At 41.0% G+C, this 21,737-nt stretch overlaps 1 protein-coding gene across 14 annotated transcripts in view; it reads right to left on the bottom strand.

The window, feature by feature from the left end:
* Positions 1 to 21,737, bottom strand: part of SULF1 (sulfatase 1) — a 191,405-nt gene that overhangs the window by 152,099 nt on the left and 17,569 nt on the right. For 6 of the 14 annotated variants that reach the window (XM_054561719.2, XM_054561716.2, XM_009243852.4 and 3 more), the window contains one exon: positions 4,213 to 4,307. The gene's annotated coding sequence lies outside the window, so the exon portion shown is untranslated. Of the gene's footprint in view, positions 1 to 4,212; positions 4,308 to 13,005; positions 13,536 to 21,737 lie in introns of those variants that run through there. The other 8 variants (XM_009243851.4, XM_063726670.1, XM_009243855.4 and 5 more) reach the window with 5 other exon arrangements.

The following is a 21,737-nucleotide window of genomic DNA, read 5'->3' as shown; positions in this document are numbered from 1 at the left end:
TATGTCCCACATCCATGTAATGGAACACAATGCATAAATTTAAAAGAACTAAAAAGACAATGCAGAAATTATATGAACCGTTTTGACACAAAGGTAGGTGAAAACAAAACAATAAACGTTGTACATTCTCCATGTTTCCAATTTTATAAAATATTAGATAGTACCCTAAGAAATCACTGCTTTTGTAGGCCAACAATAGTTAAATAGAAGCAATTTTCTATGATTCCACTTAGTATATATTTATACAGAAAAGACCAATTGATTTGGGTTAAGTGTGTGATTAAAAAAAAAAAAAAAAACTCTTAAGCGACTGTTATATGGTTTTTACAACAAATACCTAAGTTTAAATGAGTTGATATTCTGTGTAATAAATTGTGCTCTTCAATGAGAAATGTTTCAAAATATGTAAGGGTGATCACAAAGGAAAAGAGTCTACTTTTTAGCACCCCCAAATATAGGTCTCTATATTCTGCAGCAAGACAAATTATCATTGTCTTGGTATCCAATATGCACTTAAAGCAAGACAAAGATAAGTTTTAGGGTCCACATCTGATATTGATTCCTTGAAAAGGTTTAGTTTACTGTTACAGTCTATGGGCAATTTTAAAAACCACCTACATTTAGATGAATATACTAAATTTAACTTAATAATTAAAATAATATTAAAAATAAAGTGCCAGGCACAGCTAAGCCATCCTTATTATAAAATTTTCCATCCCAAATAGGCATTAACAAGGCTAGGAAAAGTCTTAATTTTCTCAAAAACAACATAGTTGCTGTTCTAAGTTATCCCATCTGTGCGCACCAAACCTTGTCCAACAGTGCAATATTAGTGTCCAGAAGGTACAATAAAGGCCGTTCATATTTTGGCAGGTGTATTTTAAGCTGAAAACCAGGCTTCACACACATACACAAAAGCAATCTGTTCCACAGGTGTGAACATTTTTGATAAGAACCCTCAAAATCTCCCCCAAGCTGTGAAATTTAATTGTCCTTTTCGTGTCTTCTCATATGTGAATACAACATATCTCTCCTTGGAACAAGGGACAATCTGGCAATCTGAAAGACAGGAAATGCGTGGGCAGCTTCTGAGATTTGTTTATAGTATTTCCTTGTACTTTCTCTTGGGTTATGTAATTTAGAGGTGATGCCAAGTTCAATGAGCTACAGGTAAGCAGTTCTGAATATTAAATGAAAGAACTTTATACCCAAATGACAAGAGCAGAGAGGCAATCAAAAATGCACAGGGCGGCATTTTGAAACTCTAAGGTCCAGTAAAGTGGTCCCTATTTTATAAACATGATTGTCCAAGCACATACCCAAAAAAATCCATTTCTTTCCATAAAATTGACTAGAAGGAGGATTGTGGATATATAAATACAGAGGTAGTGATGGGAAGTGACTCGTCTGCTTATCTAATTCAGTTCAAATCCTGGAGTCGGATGAGAAGGGGCAGAGATCTCTGAAGCCAAACATTAAATTTGAATTTTCCAGGCCCAAGATTAAAAAAAAGTAGATTGAAGCCAGGTCTCATATAGAATCCATAGATTTTCAAGAAAAATGTTCTGTATGTTAAATTTGAGCAAGTGAATCTAAATGATCCAACATTAGAAACTTATTTTATTTATTTATTTATTTATTTATTTAGAGACGGAGTCTTGCTCTGTTGCCCAGGCTGGAGTGCAATGGCACAATCTTGGCTCACTGCAACCTCCGCCTCCCGGGTTCAAACAATTCTCCTGCCTTAGCCTCTTGATAAGCTGGGATTACAGGTGCTCACCACCACGCCCAGCTAATTTTTTGTATTTTTAGTAGAGATTAGGTTTCACCATGTTAGCCAGGCTGGTCTCGAACTCTTGACCTCAGGTGATCCACTGACCTCAGGTGATCCACCCACCTCGGCCTCCTAAAGTGCTGGGACTATAGGCATGAGCCACTGTGCCCAGCCTAGACACTTACTTGTATTTTCCCATAATAAAGATATGCTGAGAAGTGAAAAAGACACAACACAGTGGTGAAATCACACATTAGGGGGAGAGAAGTGCAACATGAAAGATTACCAGCTAGAAACAAACAACATGGCATTGTAGAAAAGTGGCCTTTTCATGGGTGCGGTGGCTCACGCCTGTAATCCCAGCACTTTGGGAGGCCAAAGCTGGCAGATCATGAGGTCAAGAGATCGAGACCATCCTGGCCAACATGGTGAAACCCCGTCTCTACTAAAAATACAAAAATTAGCCAGGCGTGGTGGCACGTGTCTGTAGTTCCAGCTACTTGGGAGGCTAAGGCAGGAGAATCGCTTGAACCCGGGGGTTGGAGGTTGCAGTGAGCCAAGATCGTGCTACTGCATTCCAGCCTGGCAACTAAGGAAGACTCTATTCTTTTTGAAAAAAAAAAAAAGAAAGAAAGAAAGAAAAGTGGCTTCTTCATAGCACAAGAGAAATTAAGAAAGATACTTTGAGAAATCAGGTCCTTAGGGACCTCTTCAGAAGATGAAGGGTGCTCTCGTAGTATCAGGGGTTTTCCAGTCTCTTCTACGGTTAATTTTGAATGGTATGGCACTGAAGGCCAATCTCGTTTTTTCCAACATAAAAATTGATGCATCAGGCTAGAGTTTCACAAAGAAAATGTTCACAAGCCGATTCAAGAGATAAATAACTCTTGAGAAGTTCCAGTTCTGTTCACTGAACTGATTAGTTATTCAATGAACTTGTTCATTGAATTATTAAACATTTATCTTTTGAAGTTACTGTTTTAGAATATTTCCTTCTCATGTTAGAGTTTTGAAGTAAGGAGACCTAACTTTCAACTTATCTTCTCTTACTGTGGATTCAGCTCGTTTATGACAAGCATCGGATACAGTGCTGTAATCAGCCATGGGGATTAATACCCCATGCCATCTTCAGAGAAAGCTCCAAGAATTCTAGAAAAACTGCTGATGCTTATAACTTTATGTCAAAGAACTAATCTGTCTCCCATACGCTTTGAACCATTCACTTTCTTCACATAATACTTGTAGAATGAAGGTAAAAATGTTTAATTCCATAAGTATTAGAAAGAGAAGCTGGATAAAACAACCCTCAAAAGGCAAACCTGAAATTCGGGCCAGACTTGAAGACGTTGCTTTTTGGGTGAGGTTCATGAAAGTTTTGGTGATTATAGGACTTATTCCAAGCCACCTTGGGCCAATGGAAGGCTTAGAATAAAAATCAAGCAGGCTGGTAGTGGTGGCTCATGCCTATAATCCTGGCATTTTAGGAGGCTGAGGTAGGCGGATCACTTGAGGTCAGGAGTTCAAGACCAGACTGGCCAACATGGTGAAACCCCATCTCTGCTAAAATACAAAAATTAGCTGGGCGTGGTGGCAGGCGCCTGTAATCCCAGCTACTCGGGAGGCTGAGGGAGGAGAATTGCTTGAACCCAGGAGGCGGAGGTTGCAGTGAGCCAAGATCATACCACTACACTCCAGCCTGGGTAACAGAGCGAGACTCCCTTTCAAAAAAAGAAAAAAAAAAAATCAAGCAAATAGCAATGATTCTGAAGAGTGACTAATGAAATAGAGAGGAACTGCTGAATGTTTTCATTGCATTAGTTAGGTTAGGGGTGAAGGGGAGCAACTCTTTAAGTTGACATTTGAAAAAGCCTCATGGGGATGTACCCTCATATGAACCCAACCCCTAGAAATGTTTTTGCCACCAAGGTGAAATTGCTAAGATGGGTTGCCACAACTCTCCCTGGCTCCCTGAAAGCTCTTGGCACTAATGTTTATCTGGCCAAGGAAAGAAACTGTGAAGACGAGCTGTGAATAAATCAGATATCTGTACAGCTTTCACTCCTGACACTGTGGAGTATGTTGTGGATGACTGTGCATGGTGGGCCTACCACACTGCCCCCTAGTTCCCCTGAGCTTCCTTCCTGATCAGCTCATAATATGTCAATAGTCATATGATTGTTTAGATTCCCATTTTTCAGATGGTTCTTCTGACATTTCTTAGGACTGATTTCGTGACATGGCTCTACCACGTGGAAGGCCCCTTTTAGCTCTCTCAGTCAACAAGAATGAGAACGTGATGGGAAGGTAGAGTACCATTGACTTTTCAGTTTCTGCCAGTTTTTAACAATTCCCCAACCATGAAATGTTCCCCTCTTCAAGTGACATAGAGTGCCCAGGTGGTCCTTGGTTTAAGCTAGAGATAAAAATTTGATGAGTACCTTTGAAGATTTTCTGCAATTATTCTGCCTTGAAGAACCTGCATGTCATTTGCCAAGTTTATCTTCTTTAGATGATGGTGGGTGGCCGTCAGCACCTACGATGGAAAAGAGCAAAAGTGCCATCAGTTATGTTTTATCAGCAATTCCTCTCATCTTTCAGATGTTGCCCTTTCACAGCCTCAAAGGGGGTGATCATTAGGAACAATATTCTCTAAATTTCATCCAGACCGATTTTCTTACAATCACTCGCAAGAGTCTTTGAAGCATTGTGGGTGATTCGGTCCTTTTGTAGAAGTTTCTATTTTGACCGCTTCTCCAACAAGGAAAAGACTTTCCATTAGATTCATTTCATATCATTCTTTGACTGGATTTCATAGAACCATTAAAGAAGAGTTTCCTTTTAAAAGTTTACAAAGTGTTCCAAGTTTAAAGGTTGAATGCTGTCTAATTTCAGGTTGGGAGACCTATTTTAAAGGAAAATGTGCTGAGTCATGGAATCTTTTAAAGTTGCAGCAAGCTATTATTTGATGAGCAGCAAAGTAAGCATTTCCAAGTGGTAAAACTTGTTTATATTCCACATTTTTGACAGCTGAAAAATGTAAGTGATTAAAATAAATTTGAACACTTTGAATACGAGGAAATACCCATTTTAATGTTTTAAGTATCAGATAAAGCAATCTTGCTGCCATGAACATTCTGACATATACACATTGTATGTAAACGTGCATATGATATAAAAGAGAACATAATATAAAATAGAATAGGGAAATGAGACCTCTTATTTAACAACTCAGAATTTCCTTTACATTTAAAAAATATTGATCATGCCCATGTAAATATTAATGTTTAATAAAGCATTTCATTTAAAGTCTTCATACTTCTCCACTGGTGACTACAGTTGTACCTTGGTATACATAGGGGGGATCTCAGAGGTAATGGGTGCAGATTTTTTCCCTCCATAGGCCTGGAATCTCTTTTTATCCTGAGCTGGCCTTGGCGAGTCAGGTTAAGCCCCAGGTCCTTTGCTTTGCTCTGGATGGATCACTCCTACCACAAGATTGCTGCAGCAGTGCCTCCTTGGAGCTGGCCTGGTGCTGCAGGATTCACTTTCCCCCCACACGACTCTCATCACCCCTCTTTCCACTCCAAACAGCAGTGTAACTCCGCCGCCGCTAGTTTTATGCCACCCTCTGCAATGTGGCCCACCTCACCCATTAGGCCTCTAGATCACTCGCTTCACCGTGCTTCTCCTCCTGGGGCTTCGGGAGTTCTAGAAGAACTTTTCCATCCTGTCTCCATGGTGCTGATATCACAAATTCTTAGAAGCATCATGCAGATGCCCACTTGTAAAATACGTTCTGAGAGGACATATACATGTTTGTGCTTATAATTGTATATGCACCTCATGATCTCCTACAGTGAAAGTTTACATCTGAACGTGACGTCAAAAGTGTCTGGCTGTGGTTAGGCTGGCACAGTCTGATGTCAAAGAATACCTTTTCTGAGACTGTTCTGAATATGCTACCGGGCAGGTGAGTCTGGAATGAGATGCTGGAATACCAGGCTACGGCATTCACTGGCTATGTGGCCTTGAGCACATTACTTAATTTCTCTGTGCCTCAGTATTCTCCTCTGACAAATGGGAATTTAAAATGGTACCTACCCCATAGGGTTGATGTGAGGATTACATGAAAACATTCATGTGAAAAACTTGCAAGACTACCTAGCACAAAATAAGGGTTCAATAAACATCGGCAATCATTATTACTTGGATTGACTTTTTTTAGACCAGTAATAAAGATACAACCTTCATTGCATATTTGCAATCAAAAGATATTTTCATGAAATGAGACCAGAATTTTCTTAAATTTTATAAATGTAGACTTTGATTTCTCATCATTAAAATGATAATGTGTAGGCCAGGTGAGGTGGCTCATGCCTGTAATCCCGGCACTTTGGGAAGCTGAGATGGGAGGATCGCTTGAGACCAGGAGTTCAAGACCAGCCTGGGCAACACAGTGGGACCCTCATCTCAACCAAAAAATTTAAAAACTAGCTGGGCGTGGTGGTGCACACCTGTAGTACCAGCTACTTGGGAGGCTGAGGCGGTAAGGATTACTTGAGCCCAGGTGTTTGAGGCTGCGGTGAACTGTGATCACACCACTGCTCTCCAGTCTAGGAAACAGAGCTAGAATCTGTCTTTAAAAAAATAAATAATAAAAATGTGTGGTATAATCATATAATAATTTAATTGTTATGGGCTATTGAAAAAAGAACAGAGGCAGCCTAAGTTCCTGCTGATATGCGTATGCACGTGAGAGTCAAATACTTCCTGCTGTGTTGTATGAAGGTTTGTTTGTTCCCCAGAATAGAGAAGGGTGATAGGATGACTTGGCCCTCACAGTTCTGAGCTCCAAAATCTCCACCCTAGAGGACTGATTGCCGGATCCTTTCTTCTCTATAGGTGCCATCTTGTAACAGTTCCTTATAAACAGGTGTAATACTTAATAAGCAATAGAAATTCCTTTTGTTAAAATATTTTTTCCAATTTTATTAATGAATACTTAGTTAAAACAAATTTATTCTTTAGTTTCAGCAAAACAGCATAATCCGGCAAAGAGGATTAATATGAATTAGAGTATTATCAGTGTATGGGTTTCATTTATCCTTAGAGACTTATTTTGAAATATTAATAGTATAAATAGAATTATGCTAAAGTGTATTTATAGCTATGCAAACATAAGGCAACTTATACATAGCTTTTTGGGTACACATTTCAGTAACATTTTAGTAGATAATAATGTAAGTCTGGGACCCGTTGCAGTGGCTCATGCCTGTAATCCCAGCAGTTTGGGAGGCCGAGGCAGGCAGATTGCTTGAGGTCAGGAGTTCGAGACCAGCCTGGGCAACATTGTGGAACCCTGTCTCTACTAAAAATACAAAAATTAGCTGGGCACAGTTGCACATGCCTGTGATCCCAGCTACTAGGGAGGCTTAGGTGGGAGGATGGCTTGAGCCCAGGAAGTCAAGGCTGCAGTAAGCCAGGATTGTGCCACTGCACTCCAACCTGGGTAATAAAGTAAGACTCTGTCTCAAAATAAATAATGTAAGTCTGTACTGGAGCTCCATGGTCCATTGCGTGGGTGGAGAAATGTTTCCTGAGGCCAGCTTCTTTGGGGTCCCACCCATAAACAGTCTCTCCCTGCTTTCACTCCTCTGTTCTTTATCTGGAAAAGTCCACTTTTCTCTCCTCCACATATTAAAACTCTAAGCTCCCCTCTGGGATCAGCTAAAATCTCATTTTCTGACAGCCTCGATTTTCATTAATCCCTGTCACTAGAACTCATAACACTTAAAACCTGTGCCACATAGTGTGGCACTTAGTTATACAGTCTCAAGTACCGTCTCTATGGCCTGCATGCAGGATGGTCTCATCTCTCTGGTCAGGTTTCAGGATCCCTCAGAGTGAGGGTTGTGTCTTGGGCTTTGTCTCCATCTTATGGGATCACAGTGTGGCCCCAGTAACTATTGGAAGGTGGCTGAACCTCACTGTAAAGGACAGTCAGGATCTGAGTCACCGATGGATCCTTGGTTTGTTTTAGGGTTTATTCAAGTTTTGGTTAAAAATATAGACTCCAAGACTGAATGTTTTCTCAAGCAATAACAAATTGTCAGCCCACAGTGCTGAAGCTGACCACACAAACTTGAAAGGACCAGGAAACCAGTGGCCTAGCTGTGGGTCATTGCATCCCTTTCTTTTGCTTAAGTCAGACTTACGATGTTTTCTGTAAGTCATGACTCAGTACAACTCTGATGTGTGTGTGTTTGTGTGTGTGTGTGTGTGTGTGTGTGTGTGGAGAGAGAGAGCACTCATGAGTCTCAGTTTTTCTGTTCCTATAATGAAAGGATAAGGTAAAACTGGAAGACCTCCAATATCTCTTCTTACTCTAAAATTCTATAAAATGTTGGCACATATGGCGATTAATTTGACATTACAATCTTCAAATAAGTGTGGGTGTGTGCCAGAACTTCACCTGTTGAGAATATGTCGGGAAGTTAAGCTTGATAGTTTAACAGCTGTACTTTGAGAGTTTGGTTTGGCTTTGCTCTGTGTGTCAGTGTGTTACTGCGGTTAGCACTTAGGAATCCATACTATAAAGCAACTAGATGATTGAACTTAACTCTCTTGGTTGTCTCCGTTGTTCAGAAATCAAGCTGCATTTCCTGGCTCTGAAACTTTGTAAACTCATCAAATTTTGCTGCAGAGAAATGTCATTAAAATAACAGTCCTTAGTGGAAAACACTAGCACCATTCATCAGTAGCAAAATGCTGAAACAGTAACTGATATTTTTAAACTGTGAATTGGAGGCATTTTTATATACTTTACACATACACACATTTAGACAGATGTGTAAGGTAAATGTTCATTTTTCCTATGCAGTTGTCCTTTAATTGTCTCTTAAAAGTGGCTTTAGTCTTGTTGCTTAAGAACATTCTGGGCCGGGCCTGGTGGCTCATGCCTGTAATCCCAGCACTTTGGGAGGGTGAGGTGGGTGGATCATGAGGTCAGGAGTTTGAGACCAGCCTGACCAACATGGTGAAACCCCGTCTCTACTAAAAATACAAAAATTAGCCAGGCGTGGTGGCAGGTGCCTGCAATCCCAGCTACTCAGGAGGCTGAGGCAGGAGAATTGCTTGAATCCAGGAGACAGAGGTTGCAATGAGCTGAGATTGTACCACGGCAATCCAGCCTGGGTGACAGATCAAGACTCTGTCTCAAAAAAAAAAAAAAAAAAAAAAGAAAAGAACATTCTGTTTTAGCTTCCGTCACCTTGGATAGTAATAACTGGTTCCAAACTGCTTTTCTTAAAGGGTTGTTGGAAGGTCCAAAGTGTGCTCATTAGAAAACTTATGCTGAACCACACAAATCTTGCCATCATGGATGGTGCACGCATGTGGGACTATTACTTCATACACAGTTGACATGGGGCCAGAAAACATGTGAACAGGAAGCCAAACCCAAGGGAAAGTTGAGGAGCTTCCAGCTTTCCATGGAGCACAGAAAGAAGCAAAATCCAGCAACAGTTTGGACTCAGGTGTCTGGGGAACTTCACAGCTGCAAACTATCCACTCTTCAAACACTGCAGGGGCAAAGCACAGTGGCTCAGGCAGCACCCAGTTGGGAGTAAATCATTATGTCAGCTAACCTAAAAAGATTGTGAGGGTGTAGCACTTGCTTATGAAGCCAAGTTTAAATGGCTTGAGTAACCTAAATGTGGAATGACCAGCACCATATATGGAAGCTCAGTATATTCTTCATACTTCAATTGTGCTAATGGGAATTTCCCCAAATATATCTTGCTCCTTCCTTAAATAATGAACTTTCCCATGATGCAGTCATCTTATTCAAAATTATATATTTGGTGATTATTTTGCATAGCTGAGATGTTAACGGTTCCTTTTTGGGATACTTCTTTTTTATGGCAAAAGCATTTTAGCAAAAATAGAAATGTTTTTCACCATTTCAAAAGTCAAAGATGATTTCCAAAGTTTGGTGAATTAAGTGAGCCATCAGAAGTGGAAGAAATTCAGATTGTTATCAAATGCTATCTTTCTAATAAGTGGTAAGGCTCTTTATATTTAGAGGTGGAAATAGCTTTTTAAATCTGTTTTTAAATGTGTTGATACAGTTCACCTACCAGAAAGAAATATTATACCACTTTGCAAGACTAGCCATAAAGTCTGGGGCTAAGCCCCTTTTATAAGAAATGGCATTTGCTCTGAAGTGCTCAGGTAGGGTAAGAGCTCTGAAATCCAGGAAATCCGATAGAGGCTTTGCCTAGAAGATTAAGTGCTGAGCACAGAAAGGGTGAAAGGGTATAAGAAAACCAGGGTTATCAAGTAATCAGACCTCAAGATTTAAAAAGTCACAGCTTCCTGCCTGCTAATCAGATTGATTTCTATTCATTCAAAATGTTAAAATTCTTCCAGTTGTCATCTTTGAAAAATTTGCAAATGTTACCCACCTCTCCATTCCAATTATGCTCTGTTCAAGAGTATGGGAAGAATTTACTGGTCACACTAAAGAAGGATGAAATTATTGTAGACTAAATAATGACCAGGTAAGAAATTACTTCCTTTGTGTTAGTCTCTGAGTGAGTTCCTCATTCAAGAGAAGTGAAATATCCCTTTTAAGGAAAGGGCTTGTTTTTGATAAATATTACTTCTTTATGCATATGTGCTTTTTATGAACAAGTATTCTACTAGTTCATAGTCTCTGCTCATTTCTGAAGTCTCTGAAGAAGTAAAAATTACTCTCTTTGAGGGTACACATAGCTACTGGCAAGACTGCCCTAGACATGGGCTTCCTATTGAAAAGTTAATGAGAAAAAAATTCATTTGGCAACAGGGACACAAAATTAAAGCTCTGATTTCATTGAGTCCAGATAGTGACCATTTCTTGGGGGGCATTAGAACATAATAGGGAGAGCTCAGTCTTTATGTATCTCCTCATAATTTCAAAGACAAAAATCTAGCATTTTTTTTTAAAGAGCCAGGGTCTCACTACGTTGCCCAGGCTGGAGTGCAGTGGCTATTCACAAGCTTGATTATAGTGCACCATAGCCTTGAACCTCTGGGCTCATGAGATCCTCCTGCTTCAGCCTCCTGAGTGCCTGGGACTACAGACACATGCCACCACATCCAGATGATAATTTTATACTTTAAAAAATTGCTTTTTATTTTTACTCAGTGTTGTAGTCTAACCTCTTAGTGATATCTCAACCTGATATTACTCCAACTAACTCAAGTTTCTTCTATAAACCAGTACCTCCTCTTGTTTTATGGTATTCTATTACAACTACCCAGTTGCCCAGGCCCAAAACTAATATTATAAAAGTTTCCTTTTCCTCCATTCCCTTCATCCAGTCCTGAGTCAAGAATGTTCTACCTTCTAAATATTTCTGGAATCTGTGCCCTATTGTCCACCTACACTGCTCAGTGCCCCCAGCAGTTCCCACTGGAACACTACAATAGTTTCTCTCTCTTTTTTTTTTTCTTTGAGACAGGATCTCACTTTGTCACCCAGGCTGAGGTGCAGTGGCACAAACACAACTCGCTCTAGCCTCCACCTCCTAGGCTCAAGCGATCCTCTTGCCTCAGTCCCCGGAGTAGCTAGGACTACAGGTGTGTGTCACAATGCTCAGTTAATTCAGTTTGACCAAACTAAGCCTCAAATCCAGATCTCATCAAAGCCTGTGTTCTTTCTATTATGATTGAGTTTGCCTTTGAGGCTAATGCTGAGATTATGTGATTCATCTTTGTAATCAAATTAGGTAAAGTATAGAATTTAGTGTTGAAATATCACTTTTAAATTTAGGGGTAAAAGCAACTAGAATCCAATCTTATTTTTGACTTTAATTATACCTTAGAATTTCATGGAAGCCACAGAGAATTCTAAGGGAAAATATCATTTAAAGAGAATCTAAAAAAAGACATAATTTTATATTTCCCATGTGTGTTAATAAATAATGAATAAATATTGCAATCTGAAAGTTAATGTGAAATAAATTTCTTCACTTGATCCATTTTGGATGTTATCCTATCATATAACATACTGAGCACTAGATAGGTACAACAAATGTAAGAATTTAAGATAAATACACATATACACACTAACATATACATACATACTATACATGGTTTTCACATCCATTTATCTAGAGGTAAAGATGATAAAGCCTTATGAATGAATCACAGCACTTACAGCATTAAAAGTGAGAGGCCTTGCTTTTCTACATTACTACCAATTTATAGTTCTTAGTTTTCTTACCTGAAATCTTATTAAAACAATAAATCTCTGTATCTCATAGCATACCAAGTTATAATCGTGGTTTTATAAATGCAGATTGTACAATTGCCCAAAATAGACCCTTTGTTTTTTGGTTTGTTCAAATAGCAAGTCATAGTTGCTAAGTATTCAGAAGTTGTATCTTTCTTCACGTTATTCTAGAGTTTTAAATTCACCTCTTCTTGAAAAGCAGTTTCTCAAAGCAGTGAGCATAATCTCTGAGAAGGGTACTCTGTTAATTCAGCACTCTTTACAGACACATAGTTTGATAACAGGGCTTTGAGTTTTGCCTGTGCTTAAAGAGTTAGTGTCCATGTTTCTTTAATATTAGAACCTTCAGTTATGCAGTGAAAAATTTAATAAAATTTCACATGTCCACTATAGCTACAGTGTTTTGTACAGTTTATCCAAGCCAGTGCAAGTTTCAAGCCTGCACTGAAAGATAGGATTTATTTCGTAGTGTGAAAAGAAACTTTCAACAATTACAACGGATTGAAATTGTGAGTACCCAAGGCAGAGAAACTGAAGACCGAAGTGGCATCATTTCTCCTTGTCTAACAAGCCAGGTGACTAACTAGGGCTCCTCTTAAGGGCAAAAAGGGGTGTGTGTGTGTGTGTGTGTAGTGTTGTGTGTGTGTGTGTGGTGTGTATCAACAGCCAGACATCACCAGAATGCTGTGAAAGTGGCCAATTTCAGCACCTCGCCTGGGTACTATTTTGTTAAGTGAATTAATTATCAACAGAAACCTCTTTCCCCTCTTATTATCATTACAAGGGACCAAATTTGGGTGGAAGACTTTGGCCAGAAATATACTTTCCATCATCTGAGAATCTAATGAATAATAATATGATGAATAATGAATAAATAATACGAAAAGGACAGGGACAGGAAGGAAAGTTTGTCTTCTTTCTTTTTAAAGTAAAAGCAGAGCACGATACTTACAAAAGCCGCCTTCAAAATCTTCTCTAGAGAAAAAGCTCTGGGAACAGGGAGGAGGCAGAGGAGCAGAGATAAGGTGGCAGCGGGACTTCCTTCCTCCTCCGGAGGGGGAGAGTCATGTTCCTTATCTGCCCTGACCTCCGAGGAGCGCCGGCAGCCGGGAAGGCCTGGCCTCTGATCCTCGCTGCCCTAGCTCCTGGCCTCTGCGCCTGGGGTTTCCTAGTTGCCGATCAAGCCGCCCCGGCCCGACACCGGCCCCAAGATTCATTAGCGACGGTCTGCGAAGTGCTCGCAAGATGAAGACGGTTATATAAGCCCGCGTATTATTATCATCACACACCCCCATAGAACCAACGCTGCCAGACAAACAAAAGGCAGTTCCAAGAAGAGGAGGAGCAGAGGCAGAAGTTACACTAGGGGTGAATTTCGGGACACGGCTGAAAGGACTGGGGGAAAAAAAAGGGCAACTCAATATGTGCATGCAAACCTCGGCAAACAAACTGCGCTGCAGCCGGCCGGCTTGGACGGCGGCGGGCAGGGGCTCAGGGTTTCCAGGCATGCGGTTCCGGCTCCCTGAGCACCCGACACAGTAGCCGCCTGTGGCAGGATGGAGTGGATGGGAAGATGTGGTATTTGGAAAGCCAGGCGTTCCAGAGACCAAGTGCTTAGTAAACACTGATGTTTCTTAGACTCAGACCAGGTGCTTCTGCTGGTTCTCTTTATTCCTGGTCTCTTGTTTTCCTAAGGATAGTTGGCCAGGAGTTCCCTGTGCCCTGTCGACCCCTCTGATTTTAAACCTCTCTGGGTCTGTCCTCTCCTCTCTGTGGGAGCAATAAACGGAACCAGAGCGCTCTTTTCACTGAGCCTGGGTCCACTGAGAAAGTTCTGATTATTCTGAGCACCAAGCTTCCCTCCCCCCTCCCACAACTTGCTACTCATATTTTCTTTAAATTATTATTATCCTGTCCTGCGCCTGCCACTGCTTCCCAACACGCAAAGAAATTCCTCATCCTGGCACTCAAAGCCCACAATTTCTGTCTCCACACTAATTTCCCACTTCCCATCCCGTCCTCCCCCCTCACCTACTCCCCAGCACATTAGAATGTGAATCATTCTCTAAAGACGGCCTTTCAATTCTCCATTTCCCATCTTTACTCATACCCCCATCCTCACACCCACTTCCTTCAAGGCTCAGTTCAAATCCCGCCTCCCCCACAAAAGCCTTCCCCAATTTCCCCTCTTTTCTCCCTGTGACTCTGCTTCTCTGTTGTCATTCCGCATGCGTTGTCTGTCTCCATAGGTTTGGAACCTTGCGTTGTTCTCCCTGGTGGCCCAGGACGGGGCCCTGCATAAAGCAGGTGCTTAGTGAGTATTCATTGAACGAAACTGACAGCTGAGCAGATCTTACCTGCATTGTCTCCAGCTATATGGGCATAGGTGAGAGCCACCACGTGGTACTAAAATATGGATGGTTGTCGGATATATGCAATAGGTTCATGAGGGTGTGTAAATTTGCATAAGTTAAAAAAGAAAGCTTTTCTAAAACTTGAAGGGGAGCCTCTAAACTTCACTCAAGTCAGCTTACTTTAGGACGTAAGTTCATGAGGCGAACAAGAATGTTGGCATCTGTTGATCCTTTGCTACTGCACATTAGAGGACCTGTAAGTGGAACTTCCTTTACAGAATGCCAGGACAATTCTCCAAAGGTGAGATTTTTCAGACATCACTGGCTTCTGGGACTGATTTTATGGAGGAACTCCTCCACTATTGAAATAATATGTGCTATCACAACAGCAGCTCAGCAGATGAACAACTGCTCTCTGGTGAATTGTTTTATGATATGGGATGAAATATAGAACATGAGCTGTCAGATACTGAATTTCTTGTGGCTTTGTATTAAAGTGTTCTTAATTACATTTCCCCTGTTATTTTTTGGTAAAAGTAACATGCTTCAAATTCCACCTGTGCTAGTTGGATCGACCGTGGTGTCATTTAAGAGACTTGGGGTGTGTCTACGCAGTACATGCTCTCCACGCATACAGATTGTTCAGTGAATTAGAAGAATTTTCCCCCTCCACTAATTTGGAACAATCAAAACCAATTCAGGTTTTAAAGAATTTTGGCCTCAAGTTCCTGAGGATTCGGCTTCAGGAATGACAGCGATCTTACTGCAAATTTGTAGTTCAAGGGTAGGATCATCTCTCATTTTGTTATGCTCAGGTGAGGACCATAACCTTTATTATAGCTATTATTTACGAATCCTTCCTGGGTTTCGGGAACTGGCCTAGATGCTTTACATGTCTTTTTAACCTAGCAGAACTATTTTTATTTTCGTTTTACAGATGGGTAAATTGAGTCTGGTCATACAGCTTAGAAAGTGACAGAACTAGGATTTGAATCTAGGTCTGACTCCGTAGTCAATGATTTTTCTATTCTACTGAAAGCTGGAAGAAACCTGAGATATTATCTCATCTGGTGGTTTTCAAACTGGGTTCCAAGAAGCTTTAGGCTTTCAAGGGGTACTTCAGGAACCTTGGCAGTGTGTGGGAAGGGGACGAATGTGAGGGAGGCCAGGCAATCTGGCTTGGACTTTACTCAGTTGGATTCAAAAGAAGAAATATTATTTCCATCTGTTTTATAGAGTGACTTTAGACTTTGAGACAATGGTTTTGTTGCTAAAAAAAAATATTTTAAAACTCTTGTTTAACTTCCTCATTAAAGAGTATAGCAATGCATGGTGGCTCACGCCTATAATGCCAGCGCTTTGGAGGCCAAGGCGGGTGGATCGCTTGAGCCCAGAAGTTGGAGACTAGCATGGACAACATGATGAAATCCCGTCTCTGCAAAAAATAAAAAAATTAGCCAGGTATGGTGGCACATACCTCTAGTCCCAGCTACTTGGGAGGCTGAGGTGGGAGGATCACTTGAGCCTGGGGGGCAGAGGTTGCAGTGAGCCCAGATTGTGCCACTGCATTCCAGCCTGGGCAACACAGTGAGACCCTGTCTCAAAAAAAAAAAAAAAAAAAAGAAAAGGAAAGTATGGAATTTGGGATCCAGAAGATAGAATGCCTTGTCCAACGTGGTATAACTAAGGACAATAGGCCCAGCATTAACTTCAAATGTCCTTTATCTAAAGGATGCAAGAGGCCAGTAGTTTCAGACAGAGCCTGAACATCTCAAGTTTTGTCTTTTATATAAAGGACATTTGCTAAAAACCAGGGGAAATGAGAGAATCTACATTTCCCTGACCTGCGTGTGTGTCCCGACAGTATTCTTAAAAAATGGAAGGCGGGGGCCGGGCGCGGTGGCTCATGCTCCTGATCACAAGGTCAGGAGATGGAGACCATCCTGGCTAACATGGTGAAACTCCGTCTCTACTAAAAATACAAAAAATTAGCTGGGCGTGGTGGCGGGCACCTGTAGTCCCAGCTACTCGGGAGGCTGAGGCAGGAGAATGGCATGAACTCGGGAGGTGGAGCTTGCAGTGAGCCGAGATCGCCCCCCTGCACTCCAGCCTGGGCAACAGAGCAAGACTCTGTCTCAAAAAACAAAAAACAAAAAACAAAAAAAAGAGAAAAAAAGAAAAATGGAAGGCAGAAATACAGCCACAATGGCAAGCTAGACTTTTTTTTTTTTTTTTTTTTTTTTAGCCGTCTGGCTATAAGTCTAAAGTTTGTCAACATTTACCTTGTGACAGACTAAAATTAAGTAAAGAGTTAAAGATGTAATTTGTCTGGATGATTTAGGGCTCTCCTACTCTTTTCATTCAAACCAAAGGGAGGAGTGTAGGATACTTCTGCATGAGTCATTTAGCTAATTACATGGTCTTGGCCTGAGAGTCCTCCAGCTAGAAAAATTGCTTAAACTCCTATTTTATCAATCTAGTCAAAAGTGGCTCTTTTCCTGTGAGACAAAATAGGTGTGGAAAAGACCTTAGAGAGATCAGGCGTGGTCAAAGGAACATGAGTCTCATATAAGTCGGTATAGTTTGTAAGGATCGGCTTGTAAGGCCTAAAATCTCACGTGTTACCTTGGTATTTATTATCTTGGAGCCTCACTGGGACCCCCCAAGGCCTAACTGTGAGCTCCCCTGCTTTCATAGATATGTCGCCTCCAGCAAGAAAGGATGTCCACCTGGCTCATTCCTCTGTCAGCTGGGCCAGCCTCACTCCACCAGGTCTTCAACCTAATGGGTTTTACTTCCTTACCAGCCCACACAATTATTCAAACAAGCCAATTACACCTTCCCCAGGGAGCCTGAGGGCACCGCATTCTCTTGTTACTACTGCCTCCTGCAGCAGCCTCTGCTTGTCCACTCTGTTCCCGGTGCAACCCCCGTGTGCCCTGCATGGTATGTGTTATCCTCCTTCTGTGGGCTGTGAGTTTATGTGACTCTTACGCTGCTGTTGCTCTCATCTGTCCACTGTTGTGTGCCGTGTATTTGGCCATCCCCAGATCCCTAGGATGGACTCCCTCCCTCACCAACAGGGTGAAGAGGAGGTGAATAAAAAAAGATCAGACATTAGTAGTAATACTAAATGGAATTTTCACCGAGAACTAGTGCCAAACAGCCCATCCGTTGGAGTTTTGCTGTTAGGCTATTTCCAAATAGAAATAAATTTTAACTGAAACGATGTGAGCTGGAACTGACCTTTATTAATTTCAGGGCCCCTGAGTTTTCTCACTTGCTCTTTTTAATTTTTATCATTCTCACCTGGAGAGTTTTGGGAGCAATAGCACTCTTCTCTTTCCTGAGATGGCTTAACTATAGTCCTGCCTAGAGGCAAACGGACAAAAAGATGACCCTTCTATTCTTGTCATTTAAATCTTTGCTAACTGCATTATTTCAGTAAAATGTAGCAGGAAGAATTTTTTCTCATCTCCACAGGCAAGAGATTGTAATAAACAGATCTTTTTTTTTGCCATCAGAAACAACCTAAAATTAATATATTTCCAGAGTCTCAGCCCTAGAAACAAAGCTTTAGATGTTATTTCTTTTCCTATTCATGAGATTTACAATAGGAAGGTCATGTTTGCACTAGACTTCGGTTTGAAATTAATCTTCTTTTCTCCTCGGCATTTCTATAGAATCCAGGCACTTCATTATTTAGTCATTTCCAAATATTAAATAGTTGTCATTCTTGAGCAACGATCTAATCTTCTCTTTATGGGTGGAGAAACTGAGTTGTGGGACTTACAAATCATTGCCAGGACACAGATCACTCTGAAGGTTATGGCTGCTCACTGACATGCTTTTCGACACACGTTCTTAGACTACAAAATAAAAATGTAACTTGTTTTATAAACAGCATGAAGACCATCCTCTAAACATTAGATTGTATTAATTAAAAGCTCATTTGCATTGTGCCTTATGAGAGAAACTTTATGAAATAAATAAATATGTTTAAACCCCACAACCAAACTCAACACTGAGGCTGTGCTGTAGCCATCTCCCCTCTCTTCTGAATTGTGCCTCATACAGATCACAATATATTCTTGGTTCAGTTGAACAAGGGTTCATTTAAACCACATCTGTTGCTCATCAGACCTCTATTTTAGGAGTGGGGAATTCTTTTTCAGAGATAGATTCTGTCTGGAAGGTCTTATGGCAACAAATAGTCCTCATTAAATTTCACAACATTTTACCAACATACATACAGTACTCGCTGTGACGTGATTATAGAATTCAGGCGAAACTCTGCACCTCCACTTCAAAGGATTCCTCACTTGACTAATTCTAAAGAGTAAATTGATTTTCCCATCATTTGTTGTGTTTGACAATAGAAAGGCTGACACAGCAACATTGCTAAAATGACAGCTCATTTCTATTCAAGGGGAAGGAATTTGTGTTAATATTCTTAATGACAGGCATCTTTATGAGAAATGTGAAATCATTTATCCTTAGCAATAAGCTGACTAGGATTGAAAAGTACTTGGTACTTAGAACGGAAGTAATCTGTCAGGAAAAATTATTTAGACTGATGCAAATTAACCGAATAAATTGGCCTACAGTAGCTTCCTAATTATGGCATGCAGATTCAAGTTTGTGAAAATCAGTTTGAACTGAAGAAGAATCTGGAAACGATCTTTCAAGAAGTGATCTGGCATTCTGTTGGAGGAAAAGATAACATATTTATTTGAGAAATTCTTTTCCCATTTACTAAGAATTTCTGGAAGTTATTTAAAAATCAAGGACGTGTAAATCAACAAAGAACATATTAAGTAAGTGCGCACATGCCTTGCTTTTTCAGAACAACAGTAGTAATACCTTATGAAAATACTGAGGCATGTTCATTGTGATGCCCTAGATTCTAAATAACCGGTAGTGTTTTCTGCAGGGGCGGGGGAGTTGTTCCAACCCTCTCAGGGCTGGCTTGGGCATGGCTCCAAGGGACAAGTCTGAGACATGAGCACTTGGGCCAGTACTTAACAAGCAATGTATAGACTTCGGCTGTGTATTCTGTAGGAGAGTTGTTCTACTCTTAATAGGCACGGTGTTGCACGCCAGTTAACAAGTTTTTATTGGAATCTCAGTCTTCTCTTCCTCGCCAGCTTCACAGCAAACCTTCTTTTAGCTCTTTACCAAAAACTCTAGTAAACTGTGGGAAGAAGCAGTTTACCAGCGTAGGAAATTTAATTAGTCTGGAAAAAAAAAGGTGTAAATTGCAGGAAAATGTAAACTGCCTCCATGTAATTAATGACTGGGTTTTTCTGTTTAGCATTTATATAGAACTTTCTTTTGAGAGAACACATGAATTTTTGGAGACAAACTAACTTGGGTCCAAATCCTAGCTCTACAGGTTTGTGATTTTTTTTTTTTTTTAAAGCCTCGTTTCTTTACTTAGAACTAGAATGACCAGTATAGGAATTACAAAATCTGAAAGGAAATAGCCGTGTCCTGCATGTGTAAGGACTCAGTATCATTCAGTTTCTCCTTCCTTTTCTGAGAGTCTTTTATGGCATGAACGTTCTTAAGCACTTGTTCAGTATTATCTGCCTTGAGTGAGCAAAAAGCATATGCCCTTTCCAGGGAGCATTAGCTGAGGAGTGACTCTGACAGTTGCCCAAGTTTCTGTGTTTAAATAGAAATATTAAATTATATGAAGGCAAAACAACAGGGACCCAAAAAGATGGTGATTGACAATCATTAATAATAAAATAACCTGAGTGTTGTGACTTCAGCCCCAGGGACAGGCAGTCATTCAAGCAGGTAAACTCAGAGTGTTAGGGTTGGTGTTTGACATCTTAAGAAAGTTTTTGCAAGAAAACAGTGGATTCCAGACACAGAAAAAATTGAACACGGTCCAAGAAATTCAATATGTGCCAAATCCAGTTTTTCACCTCCTCTTCTTGTAAGTACGTAGAGGCATAGATTACAAATGTGAAACTGCACATGCCAGAGGGCAGGAGTGTGGGAACGCACAGGAGCAGGCATTGGGCGGAGAGTATAAAGAGGAAGCAGTGGTGGGGACTAGGACCCTGGACACAAGCCGACTGCAGAGGTTGCAGTCTGTGTGAGATGCTGATAAGGATGTGCTGAGACTTAGACAGGAAAAAGCCTCATTCTGCAGAATCTGGAAAGTACCCATGTCTGGGGCTGGCAGGTGCATTAGGAAGAAGAAGCTGAGGCTAAGGCTGGAGCCTGAGGCAAGGGTGACAGACAGCCAAGGGAGTGATAACAGGCGGTGCCTACGAGGAATTGCTATAAGGCTTTGAACCATGCCAGGCTGAGTAACCTGAGCCCCATGTGTGATTGATTTCGCGAACGCAGTTTTTACCCCGAAATTTCCTTATGTTGCAATAAAGTTAAGTTCTGCACTTAAGATGTCTGTGTGCTATACTGGAATGCACAGGGTAGAACAATGATGCTATTACTAAAGTGGGAAGGGTGGTAGGTAAATGTGGCCCTCTCAATATGCCTAGTCATTCTTATTTTGGGGAAAATTTATGCAAATAAATATTATGGGAAATTTTGGAGTGGGAAGAAACCACAAAAGGAAGGGCTGAAAGCAAGGGTTAGAAGAAGGAGGTTGCAAGGTGTATCCTGACACTTTTCCTGAGCTCCCATCTTCCCTCCAACTGGTCCCTTCCTGAGTCCTTGCTCAGAGGGCAGCTGTGACAGGCACCTTGGAAAGCTGGCTGTAGCCGGGTGCTGTGACATGCACCTGTAGTCCCAGATACTCAGGAGGCTGAGGCAGGACAATAGCTTGAGCTCAGGAGTTCCAGATCAGACTGAGCAACATGGTGTGACCCCTCTCTCGAAGAGGAGGAGGAGGAGGAAGAAAAGAAGAAGAAGAAGAAGAACAAGAAGAATAAGAAGAGGAAGAGGAAGAGGAAGAGGGAGAAGAAGAAGAAGGAGAAGAAGAAGAAGGAGAAGGAGAAGGAGAAGAAGAGGAGGAAGAAGAAGAAGAAGAAGAAGAGGAGGAGGAAGAAGAAGAAGAAGGAGAAGGAGAAGGAGAAGGAGAAGAAGAAGAAGAAGAAGAAGAAAGCAAGCTGTATATCCTGGAGGTGGTTCTCCTCCTTTCCTGAGACCATGGAGGAAGAAAACAAGAAGAAGAAGAACAAGAAGAAGAAGAAGAGGAAGAGGAAGAAGAAGAAGAAGAAGAAGAGGAAGAAGGCAAGCTGTATATCCTGGAGGTGGTTCTCCTCCTTTCCTGAGACCATGGTCCTTGCTTGACTGTTTCCCCTTTTTTAATTCTATCTGGTTATAGCAAAAGGAAAATCATGAAATGCAG

The sequence above is a fragment of the Pongo abelii genome, chromosome 7, assembly GCF_028885655.2.
Source record: "Pongo abelii isolate AG06213 chromosome 7, NHGRI_mPonAbe1-v2.0_pri, whole genome shotgun sequence".
Classification (NCBI taxonomy): domain Eukaryota; kingdom Metazoa; phylum Chordata; class Mammalia; order Primates; family Hominidae; genus Pongo; species Pongo abelii.
This window is presented reverse-complemented; position numbering and strand designations above follow the sequence as displayed.